Source organism: Dipodomys spectabilis, unplaced genomic scaffold (assembly GCF_019054845.1).
Source record: "Dipodomys spectabilis isolate Male_0828 unplaced genomic scaffold, ASM1905484v1 ptg001180l, whole genome shotgun sequence".
Taxonomy (NCBI): domain Eukaryota; kingdom Metazoa; phylum Chordata; class Mammalia; order Rodentia; family Heteromyidae; genus Dipodomys; species Dipodomys spectabilis.
Window position 1 is genome coordinate 6,912 of NW_024871857.1, and position 12,173 is coordinate 19,084.

The 12,173-nt window shown below is 36.0% G+C and overlaps 1 pseudogene; it reads right to left on the reverse strand.

Annotated features, from left to right (window-relative positions):
- Positions 1-952: 952 nt before the first annotated feature.
- Positions 953-1,051, reverse strand: LOC122102984 (annotated as a pseudogene).
- Positions 1,052-12,173: the final 11,122 nt, after the last annotated feature.

A 12,173-nucleotide genomic window follows, 5' to 3' on the forward strand; every position in this document is an offset into this window, starting at 1 on the left:
AAACTAAAGTCCTCTTGACCACCTTGCATTTGCTGCTGGGAATAGAAATAGCAAAGATATGCTGTATCTACTTCTGTTGAACAATTATATCAAACAAGGTCTGAAGAACAACTTGGAAGAAACTGCATTTGATATTGCCAAAAGGATAAGTATGTATCACTACCTCTTTGAAGTTGTGAAAGGCTTTACAAATTGTTCTCATAAATCGTAATGGTTTGGTTAAGTTCCTTAAATTTCAAAAATGCCAGTTCATCCTTTGTGTCCCTCCAAAAGTCCTAATGGTTTGGTTAAGTTTCTTAAATTTCAAAACTGCCAGTTCATCATTCATGTCCCTACAAAATATTTTCACAATGCAAAGCAACAGCAATATTTTAATTTAAAAAATCATGGATACCATGTTATTCTTCCAAGTGAATTGCATGACATTGATGTCTAAATGCATTCAAGAGTTGTTTGTATACATCTATAATGTTTTTTTCAGAGTTTGTGATTTTTTTAAATCAGAAATAATTTTAATTTATCTGTGGAAATGAATAGTATAGAAACTTGTTATTCCTGATGCTTGTCTGAAAAAAGTATATCTATGTTTGTATAATGTCCATAATCCATTTCCTTCTCTCCTAGATATAATATTTTGAATTCTACATTGTTTTATAATATATAGGTTAATTAATAAATGTGTCCATTCAAATTGCATTCCATATAGAAAAAGTTTAAGATTCCTTTTTTTCCCTAGGTCCTTATAGTATTTTATTTCTTTGGGATAAGATGACAATGTTATCTAATTTCAAGTTTTGTAAAGGTTATGCTATGTAATGGCCTTTCTAAGGTGAAGATTTAAACACTGATGTCAAACTAACCTTTAATTCTATGAATTATATGTGCTGTTACACTTGTACTTTTGTAATCAACTTTTTAATAACTGTTTTTCATTTCTTGCATCTGAAAAATGAAAAATATGGAGTACTTCACAAATTTTTATATTATCCTTGTGCAAGTGCCATGTTAATCTTGGTATTGTTGTCATTTGGTAGACTTGCTGCTGAAGCATGTAGTATCCTCTAAATTTAAGTATCTAATGATGCAATCTTTATACAGGCATATATCCTTGGTTGCCTATTTGTAACAATGAACCCTTATTGTTCCTAAAAATGTTATTGATCTTATTTCTCTAAATTTCTGTTTATAGTGGAAAAAACTTATATTGTTTGGTGGATTGCTCACATTTGCAATTTTTCTTTCAATTACTATTTTGTCTTTTTCATTTTAAATTTGATCATATTTTGAAGCCTTTATAGCTAAGTCCAAAGGTGATGGCTTTTCAAGTACTTACTTATCAACTGAGTTAGCTTTGTGGAGCTAATGGATTCAAAGTAAGCCTTCTTAAAAGCTACTTCGAAATTTCTGCAGCTTAAAATTTCCAAAATGAGGTCTCAATGGCACTAATGTCTACCTGATCCTATACCCTTCTTCCATGTAGGAAGAGACCAACCAGAATATCTTACCGTGAGAGCATAGATTGTCTTACTGGAACAAAACTGATCTTAGTTACAAGGGATCACAGAGAGATGAACATTTGAGAACGAATTATTCAGAATAGAAGGTATTTTATAAAAACACGCATGAGGATGAGTATACCCCTCTTCCTGGGGAAGCCTACAGTGGACACTTAGACCTTGTCCATGAGTTGGTAGCTAAAGGCAGATATTCAAATATTTTATTAAAATACCTTTGTTTATTATACCAAAAATTTCAAAAGTAGCTAAAGCCAAGAAGGTGAAAATATTGTTCATATGCATGATTACCTAATGTCCTAGCCTGTCTACATTCCAACCAGGCAGGAACTTACACTACTGACTTTCTATCAACAAATATTTTCATAGCTCCTGGACAAGTCCATATGTTTCTCCTCGATATTAGGCCTTAAATTGGTAATGTTTTAATCACAGTGTTTCCTCTTGCCTCTAGGCTGTAAATCTCGAAATGGTAAAGCTTTAGATCTAACTCTACCAAAAACTGAGGTAGAGATAATGGAACAATACTTTAAAATGGAGTTGCCTTTGATACGCTAACCACAACGGAACAATGGAAAATAATTTCTTATATCATATATACTTATATATTTTTATTTATATGTGTTGATCTTAAATTTCACACAGTGAAACTTACTAGAATTAGATAAGAATTTGACAACTAAATTGATATTTATTCCCATAAATAGATTAGAATATAAATAATTAGGTTTAGAATATTAGAGTATAAAAAGTATCAATGCAATGTCTTCGGTATAAATTTGTGATACCTTCTAAGTGTTCTTGGTCTTCTGAATTCACATGGTAAAAAAACAGTATTGTTTTCCTCTAATCTATAAAGTATTTTACTATGTTGCTCTGTTTATTGTTTTCAGTCTCTGGTCCCAAACTGTTTTCCTCCATATTTCTGAAGCATTCTTACTAATTTTACCAAAATTTTGCTGATATGAAGTCTAAAAGCTATTATTCTTCTGCAGGACCCACGGGTCCTAGGATACCAGGTCCCAGGTATCTACATCATCAGATAACAAGAGCAAGACTTCTCACCTAGGCCCATGCAACATGCCAACAGTAAGTAAATGAAGACCTGTCTCAATTTCTCATTTCTTATAATATTTCAGGTCCTTAATTCCTTGCAGGATTTAGCTGTAAGCTATTGTGAAATGCAAGTCAATTTAAAATGAAAGATGAGATCATAAAATATGAGAGAATGTACTGTAATTCAAACTTTCAATTTACAGATGACAAGCCTATTTGAGTGAACAAAATCACAAATATCACAAGATTATTTTTAATACCTTCTCCTAATGATTAATGAAAGATTTCAGCCCAGCATAAGTAGGCCAAAAATACTTCCTGGAATGGTAGATCCATACATGGTCTACCAAGGCTAGGAAATCTTGACTTAGAGGTCAAATATAATTCAGAAAAACTTTAATTGAAAAGATCCTTAGTGCTTCAAAAAACTGTTACTTCAGTAAAACTTGGTTCTGTAGTATAAAAATGTTGTCATTCTCAAACCAATGATAACCTACATTTAATCTTCTGAAAGTATAGTCCTTTTCAAATAAACTTTTTAAAATCACATTCGCCAGAATAACACTTGACAAGTAGATGATAGTGACATTACAAGTTTTTCAATGTAGGGGCAAGTTACAATAGAATTGATTTATTACCCAGCACTAATCCCAAACAAGTTCATCCATTCATTAAATTGTAGAAAAATTACCCCCCACACCATTGGCGTTGTTCAGTAGATGCCTTCCCGAAATGTGTTAAACAGATCAGCATCCCATATTTCAAACCCAAATATAAGCTAATAAAGTAAATTTCATCACATAAGAAGGTACATTTTAAAAAGTCACTAATAGTTGCCTTATCATTTGTTGTTTTATGTTTTCCCTGTCTAACATAGTAAGAAATATGACTTTAAGTCTTGAATATGGGTACTCATCAGAGATGTGACAAACATAAAATCTGTCTTCTATTTCTATCATATACCTCTATAGTAGTAAATCTTAGTTTTCTTCTTTTTCCAAATAAATAAAATAATCACACCATTTTACAAAGCCATTTATAAAAATTAGTACAATAAATTCTAAGCCATTTTTAAACTTTTTTATTGACTAAAGATTAATCTTCCAAATTGATGAGAATAAAATCATGTCTAGGTGCTTCACATCTCCAGTCTTGCAAATGAATTATGGAAATATAAGCTGACATCACTTCATGTATATGCGGGATTGAAACTGCATGGGATGTATATAAACCTTTCAAAATATTAACAGACAGTTTAACAGAATGACTATCAGGAAATTGAAACCTGAGAGGAATAATAGTAAAGACATAGAATGAATAAAAAATGGAACAAGGGCAAGTATATCTAGAATACTCAATATACACATGTAATAAATGAAGTGGTAAATCTGAAATAAATCTTGGAGAAGGGGTTGGTTGAGAATGATAGAAGGAGTGACTCTGATCCTGGAGCATTTGATAATTAGATGGACATATTTAATTGTAACATACTTGCACAACCTTTTGAAATTCAGTTAAAAAACACAACAAACAAAAACACAAAAATCACAACCAAACAGCAATCTCTAGAGAGTATGAATATGACCTATCAAAATTTTAAGCAGTTAATGAAGGGCAGTCTTGGGAAAAGCAAACAAAGCTGTTCAAAGAGGGCAGTTTGGGGTAGCGGCGAATTTAGAACAGATTAAGTACATTGTCAAAGGTTATAAAGCACCTACATCTACTGCAAATATTTTCATCTGCGAGTGCTCTTTGTCTGAACTGGGCACTCCAGTCATGAGGCACACTTGATAGCTGTGAAGATAGAATGGAAGAAACAAGATCAAGAACGCATTATTCCACTGGAGAGAAAACATTTCTCTATGTTTTCTCTCATCTGTCTTCATTACTCTTTTTTCATACCTTTATTAAAATCAAGTGATTTTGAATTATATCTTTCCTTCTTTGTTCTGGCAAAGTAATTGTTCAAAATATTTCACTAAATTTTATTTCCCACTATTTTCTATCATACTGTTTACTTGTCCAAGTGAGTCCATTAAACTTCCCCTTTGCATTTGGTTGCCACGAAAACTCAACATCTATGTTAATGAGGATAAACTGTAATGCAAAACTTTGTCTCCAAAAAACCAGTCCAAGAACCTGTAATCACAAATATTTAGCTATAATTTTTTTCTTTTTTCTTTTACTTTGAAAATCTTCTCGTGTCTAAAGTGCCCTCAAAAATAAATACTCTACCTTGAGAGCATTGGCACCCACCCCTGGGTATCTAGACAGGGAACAGACCTAAGAAAGGAAACCTCCATTTTCAAAAGTGAATCATTTGGGGTTGAGGAACACCAGCGAACTCTTCATTTGTTTGTTTTGCTTTACTTGATAATGTAACCCAGTTCTTGAACGGCAGTAGATTAGAATAAATTTAGGGCATTAAATTAAAAAAAAAACAAAAATAAATAAATACTCCACCACTTTTTGCTTCAATCACTTCTAACCTCAAAGATATATTTTGCTAACAAGATGCTTAGAAGAAACCGAAGAATACTCCACTTTTATCTTCTCTCTTAAGACTCTCCTTAGATACCATATAGAGAACAGTGAAGTTATTCTTTGCAGAATTATTTCAATAGATTATTTTTCTCATGGTCTTGCGTTTGCTCAACAAGATGTATGGAGAAGAATAGAGTTAAATTATCCATTCCTTGGATTACAGTGTCTGTTACAAAGGCAATACTTCTATGTCCTACTTCTCTGTTCTCCTCTTAGCTCTTGACTGATTTCCAATTAATCACAGCTTCTTAGCTTCAGGTCTAGTAAAGCTGAAGGACTGACTATAAGGCCTTCCGCACTACTATACCTTCATGGTTTCTCTTTCAAAACTCTTTTATTTGGATGTGGAATTTATTTTCATGTCTTCAATATGTTCTGCAATACACTGAGCCAAATAGACTCTGTAAAATCACTTTAGGTAGCAAAAACATTAAGACAATCTATATGAAAAAGTTATGGTCTCCCTCCAGTGCAGAAGCCAATACGCTTAGCTAAGGCTTCTAAGAACACATTTTCTTACCTTTTCAATATTCTCAATTCTTTTCTGATCCCAAAAGTTTTTGGCTTATGTAATAAGAGAAGTCTTCACTATCTCATGTTAATAAGGATATTATATTTTTGAGCTACTTAGAAATGTGAAATCATTGGTTTGATGTATCCAATCAGATTTTTTTCAGTGTTTCACTGCTTCATGTGGAAAGATATTGTGGAAAGTATTACAAACAGAAAAGTGTAAACCCAATACTTTCTTTCATTGTGGAGGACACTCTCTCCCTAAATAATTTGAACCAAATTATCTTTTTCAGAAAATTACTGTTTGGTAATTAAAGTCAATTCACAAATTTTCATTTCTTATTTTTTTAATATTTGAGTTTAAATACCACTACAACCTTGTTTTCACACAGTAAGAGTATTTTTCCTGGTTAAGGTCAATTCTCAAGGGAATCTACATGATTTACAGCAAGGTTTGTGAGGCTTGTTTATTCAGTTTGAAAATGAGGCATCTTACCCATATTGCTCCCTCTCAGCTAAGTCTCTATGGATTTCTTTACATGAAAACCTATTTTCCCAGGTAATATTAAATTTTCTTAATAGGTTAAGTTGTGAAAAATTTCAACAATTAAAATTTACCTGTCATAAAATTTTAAACTTTTTTGAAATTCCTTTATCAGAATCACGAATTCACCAATCCTAATTCCACCTTTACCATAAAAACAATTAATATATTTTTTCCTGATATATTGTCCATGAAACTATTATTTTCCAGTGGCTTTGTTATGCATGTATATGATCATATGAGCGGATGCTGAGCAAAATGAACTCCAAGCTATGGAAACAGAGATATTTATTTGCAGTTGTTGTTTGTAATGTACAATGAGATTTCTATTTTCTTTGGGATTTTCCTCTATGGTTTATCCCCTGCTGTATTTGATTTTGGTACCCTGTGTATTGAGCATTCATTTACCTTAATTAGGGAAGGGAACAGGAACAACAAAATGGCGAGACAGAGGACAAAGGGCAAACCAATGCAATAGCAATACTCACAAGACAATAAGTTGGAAATGTACATTACAACTTGTGAGGCATATTGGGGTGAAGTAAAACTGTGAGAAAAATGAGAGAGTGGGTAACAAGTTTGAAAAGTTGTGTTTTCACTAGCTTACAATTGCTGTAACCCCACTGGACATCACTTTGACATTAAAATTAAATTTAAAAAATAAGCTGCATGAAATAAAATTTCACTGTATTGGTATAGTAAATATTATTTTTTATGTAGTAACTTTTTTTTTAATTTAATTTAATTTTATTTGTGAACATACTGTACAGAGGAGTTACAGTTACATGGGCAGGATAATGCGTACATTTCTTACCAAGCATTGCAGCCTCCTCCTTTGTTTACCCTTCACATCCCTTCCCAGCCTCCCCCCTCCCCCCAATCCCAATCCTTCTCCTTCTCCCGCTTCCCCTCCTTCCCCCCCTCCCAAAATCAGTACTATTTGGCATCTAATTTGAATTTTAATCAAAGGGCCATCAACTTGAATGTTGTCCAACTAGACAATATTTTCACAATATACTTGCCAATATTTTGAAAAAAGAATAAATGTAGTACTTTCTCTTGCTAAAACAGAAAACATTTTAATTCTACGGAAACCCAGAACTTTTAAAAGTAAATAAGTTGTTAAGAGGACAGAATATATGTGTTCTTCAAAATTCTTATGACTAATAACTACTCATTTTGAAATAATGAACACTCCATATCTGAGAGATTCAAAATAATACTTGTTTGCATGTTATGAAATTCTGCAATAGATGCATTTTCCAATGGGGTGTTACAGATAGAGAAGTGAACAGAAAAATAGCCACATTCTGATATAGTATAAAACTATGAAACATCAGTTATAATTAATTCTTCAAGAGTAAGCAATTATTTATCAGATTAAGCTATTATTTCTATGACTATCAATCCCAAGGTTTATCCAATAGTCATCTGAGACCAACAGTTTCCAACTTGTAGGGTGTAACTCAAAATTCCCTTAATTCACATCACGAATAGCTTATCTCCATTGTGAAAAAATACTACACCTCTGCTAATGTGATACCCTCCGTGTTCTGGAAAAAGCACCACAATAAACTGGGTTGCATCATTTTTCCTCTACTTGTATTCTTGCAAATATTATTTATATTTATACTTTTTTAACTATCATAGATAAACAGAATGCTAATATCAGAAGATTACATTTCAAAGCCCACCCAGGCAGGAAGGTTCCCTAGATTCTTATCTCCAATAAACTTCTCAGCAAAAGCCAGACACAAGTGGTACTGAGGTTGAAGTGGTAGGGCACGAGCCTTGAGCATAAACAGCCTCAGAGACAGTGTCCATGCCCAGAGTTCAACCCCTAACACAAAACAATAAAACAAAAACAAAAACAAACCCCAAACCTAGCATTTTTCTCATTGTATACAGAGACACATAATTAAGGAAATTGCTTCCTGTGTTACATACAGGTAGAAGAAAGAAGAATTCACACAATTATTCTCTTCATACAATGTTATACCAAAGCCTCAAAAAATTGCCCTTTTTCTAAATTCATAAATTAATATAATCTATTGTTGGCAACTCTGTCTACATTATTCACATTATCGTTTTATACATGAACTGTTTGAAATATCTATTAACAGAGTTCTAATTATAACTCTCTTGAAAGTATATTCCAGGCAAATAGAATGTAAGAAACATTTGTAAAATTTTCAATTAAACCTTCTACTTCAAAAGAATTTTGTAGTATCCTATAGAATATGAAATTACAAACAAAACCAAAATACATATTTTAAATCTAAACTCTAATTTAGCAAGATCTATAAAGTCCTACATTAGACGAACTTTGCTATATCTCCAGGCTTAATCTTTTGTAATCCTTCATCCTTTTCTTGGAATCTAACAGAATGATGATTTCTTACTTTTTCAAATTTTGGATGGGAATCATGAGCCATTTTGCATCTAGGAATGTTCTGTAATGAAGAGACCATTTAAAAGCACAACTGAGGATTATATAGGAAACTGAGGAATAATAGGAAACGACTTCTCAAAACATAATGACAAAATTAGCCCAACCTTCCAACTGCGTATTCCTTTCTTGTTTGGTTTCTTTTATTAAGACAAAATTATACTACCTGGTCCAGGAAGTGTATCACTATGTAATTCTAGTTTCTTAACTCCTGTCAGTCTGAGTGCTAGAATTCTAGGCTTGTAGCACATTGACCCACCATATTTTCTTGCTTTATTTAATCTAGATACAGACTAGCAATTCTGAACTTCTCCAATGATATCATCCACTAGACTGCTCCGACTGTTCATGTACTATTTTAAATGATGTTCTAACATTTCACAGAGGATATGATCATTTTCAGATACACCTGTAGGGTCTCTGATTCATTCCTCCATGGATCCGATCCTTTCATAATGATTACTTGACTCTCTTACTATCTCTGGTCCCTATCTATGTAATATTCTTAAACTTTTTTGAAGAAACTTCACTTGAGGACTTTCTAACATTAAAAATTATCACTTGATTCTAGTCTGACTGAGGACATATTATCTATTGTTTTCTAACTTTCTATATATTCTATATATATATATTTGTGTGTGCACATATAAGTGCCTCTGTGTTTATGTGTATGTATGTATGCAAAAGCCTCAAGCTCTTATTCATCCATCTTTCTCATGACTGGTATTCCATCACTTGAGCCATTCTTCTAATACAGCTTTTGGCTGGTTAATTATAAATAGTGTCTCAAAGACTGTTCTCCCCAGGCTGGATGCTAACCTGAGCTGAATAGCAGAGGGACAGCACCCAGGACCAGAGTTCAAGTGCCAAGACCACCACCAACAAAAAATATATAAGTAAAGGAAAGAAAAAAAAATGTGATTCTATCCACCAGTTCATGGCTAGTATAATCCCTGCTCTCTCAAGATGGACTTTTTTTTTCCAGTTAAGTCCATGATCTTATATCTGACTTGCATTGTAAACAGAATTATTCTTCCATTCTACTTTCTACAAATTTGTGTGATTAACAAGCGTGATTTAGAAAGAGAGTGGCCTCATACTTCGTATTCCACGTAGGAGTAATGCTTTCCCTATATCACTCTCATAAATCTACATACTGGACTTGGCTTTATTATTTCAATATTGTCTTATTTATAGAGTCTTCTATAGTGTAATGAACCCTTACACATAAACACAGAGCTTCTCTTTCTCCTATTATTGCTATTGTTTCCCTTACTGTTAATTCACGTACACTTGGGAAATAATGTGCAGCATATATACTCATAAAAAAATGATCTGAGAACCTTCTTCCCATTTAAAATTCGCCTTAATTTACAGAGCACTTTCAAAGTTTGAACTCAATATACTCATGGATAATGTATTTATAAGCAATATAAATGGTATTTTCTCTTTACTAAGTTGTCTCTGAAACACGTGTTACATCAGGTCCAAAGGTGTCCTTGTGTTATTTCGGTGAAGCCAGAAAACATTCATTATACCACAAGCAGCACCATCGATTGTTCCTGGAAGTAACTGTTACTGGATGTGGAAACTGATCCTAGGAAGGGAATGCAACACAGAGGATTGACAAAGTTCAAGTTAACTTGTGTTTTCCTTTTTATTGTATAAGAAAAGGACAAAGATGGCGACAAAGCACTAGGGAAACACCAAAGCTCTCCCCAACCCATAAGAGAGTTTGAGTTCTAATGCTTAATCTCCCCAAGAGACCGACAACAACAAAAAGACGAACACTCAGAGACAAACAGGAGGTAGAAAATAACAAAAAAGAAAGATAGGGAAAGAAGAATTTCAGAACAGAGAAGAGCAGAAGACCCCTCCCCTAACATTCACTGGCCACATGGCAGCATGCCAAGCCGTGGCCAGCCGGCATGGCGGGGCCTGCCAGAGTCCCAGAGACACAGGGGGCTGCCTGCAGATCACCCGCACAGAAGCCATGTGAGGTACAGGTTTACAGACCTGCTGATCACCACAAATAGAGAAACCTACCAGCCGGGAGTCTCCACGAAAATCCCACCCCCACCCCTGACTCTCCATCTAAGCAGAGAGGCTCCATCCCACCAAAGCTGCCCTTTACCGGCAGTGCAACAAAGGGAGCTGCCTGCAGATAGCACAGAAGCCACCTGAGGTACTGGTGTCAGACCCGCTGATTGCGACGACCCGGTGGGGGCCGCCAGGGTCCCAGAGACACAGAGGGCTGCCTGCAGATCACTCATGCAGAAGCTGCCTGAGGTACCGGTGTCAGACCCACCGATTGGGACAACCCGGCGGAGGCTGCCAGGGTCCCAAAGAAACAGGGAGCTACATGCAGATAACTCGTGCAGAAGCCGCCTGAGCCTGGACACTGTGGACCTGACAGCTTCGGCAGAGACAGAAGAGAAACACAGAGACACCAACCCTAGCCCAGCCTGCAACCACCCCAACTGAACTCGGATTGCAACAGCAACTGACAACCTACACCACACAGAAACAATTAGCTCCAGGGTGAATACCCCACAGGGGACAGTGTATCCCTCAAGGGAGACCAGATCTGGAGGGAATCCCCAGACCCTGACCCAAACTCCCTACCCCAACACCCGGACCACAGGACCAACTAAAACTGGGAACTGTTCGAGAGCTCCACCGGCCCTGGGAGCACACTCTGCTGGCCAGGCTAGAGCAAGAGCACCCCTGGAAGGGAGCTTAAACACCCAAGCCAGGAACAGCGCCCCTGGGTCAAGACAACCAACAGTCGAAGAAATTTAAACTGTGTACCGCAGACTGCATAACCTAGGTGGTATACACAGCAGCACAGGCCTAACGTGCGTGCCTCAGGCAGGGGGCCAGAACAAGGCCTGGCGATCCGGTGCCTGAACAACAGAGCCAATTCCTCCCAACTGAGCATACGCCTCAGCAGAGGGATGAAAAAAAAGGGAACTGTATCCCTTGGGAAGTACATCTGTGACAATAAAAGACCTGGAGGCTCAGGACAAGAGAAGCCCAAACCCCACCAAAACCCAACCCATATACTCTAGGCTGGAAATGAGCAACACAGGCCACCAGCACCTCATAGTAGGCAGGAGCTCAGGTTGGTAAGGTGGCTCAGCAGTAGAGTGATAGTCTTCGGTGCATGAGGCCCTGGATCTGATTCCTCAGCATCACATGAGCAGAAAGGGTCAGAAGTGGTGCTGTGGCTCAAATGGTAGGGTGCCAGCCTTGAGCTGAAGAGCTGATGGACAGCACCCAAACCTAGAGTTTAAGCCCACAACTGGCCCCCACAAAACCAAACAAAAAAACAAAAACATGAGGGACCCATAGCCGACTCCAGCATCTGGGAGAGTACATCCAGAGCATCTGATCTTGTCAAGAGCACTCGTAGGAGCAAACATCAGCAGTCTAGGGTGCTCAACCCTTCCAAAGGTGGAAATTGCCAGTGATCTACAGCAAAGAGCCGAGAATCTTGTGTAGGTCAGACCAACAGCTGGAAGTATACCCCCAACAGAACCCAGATCAGGCA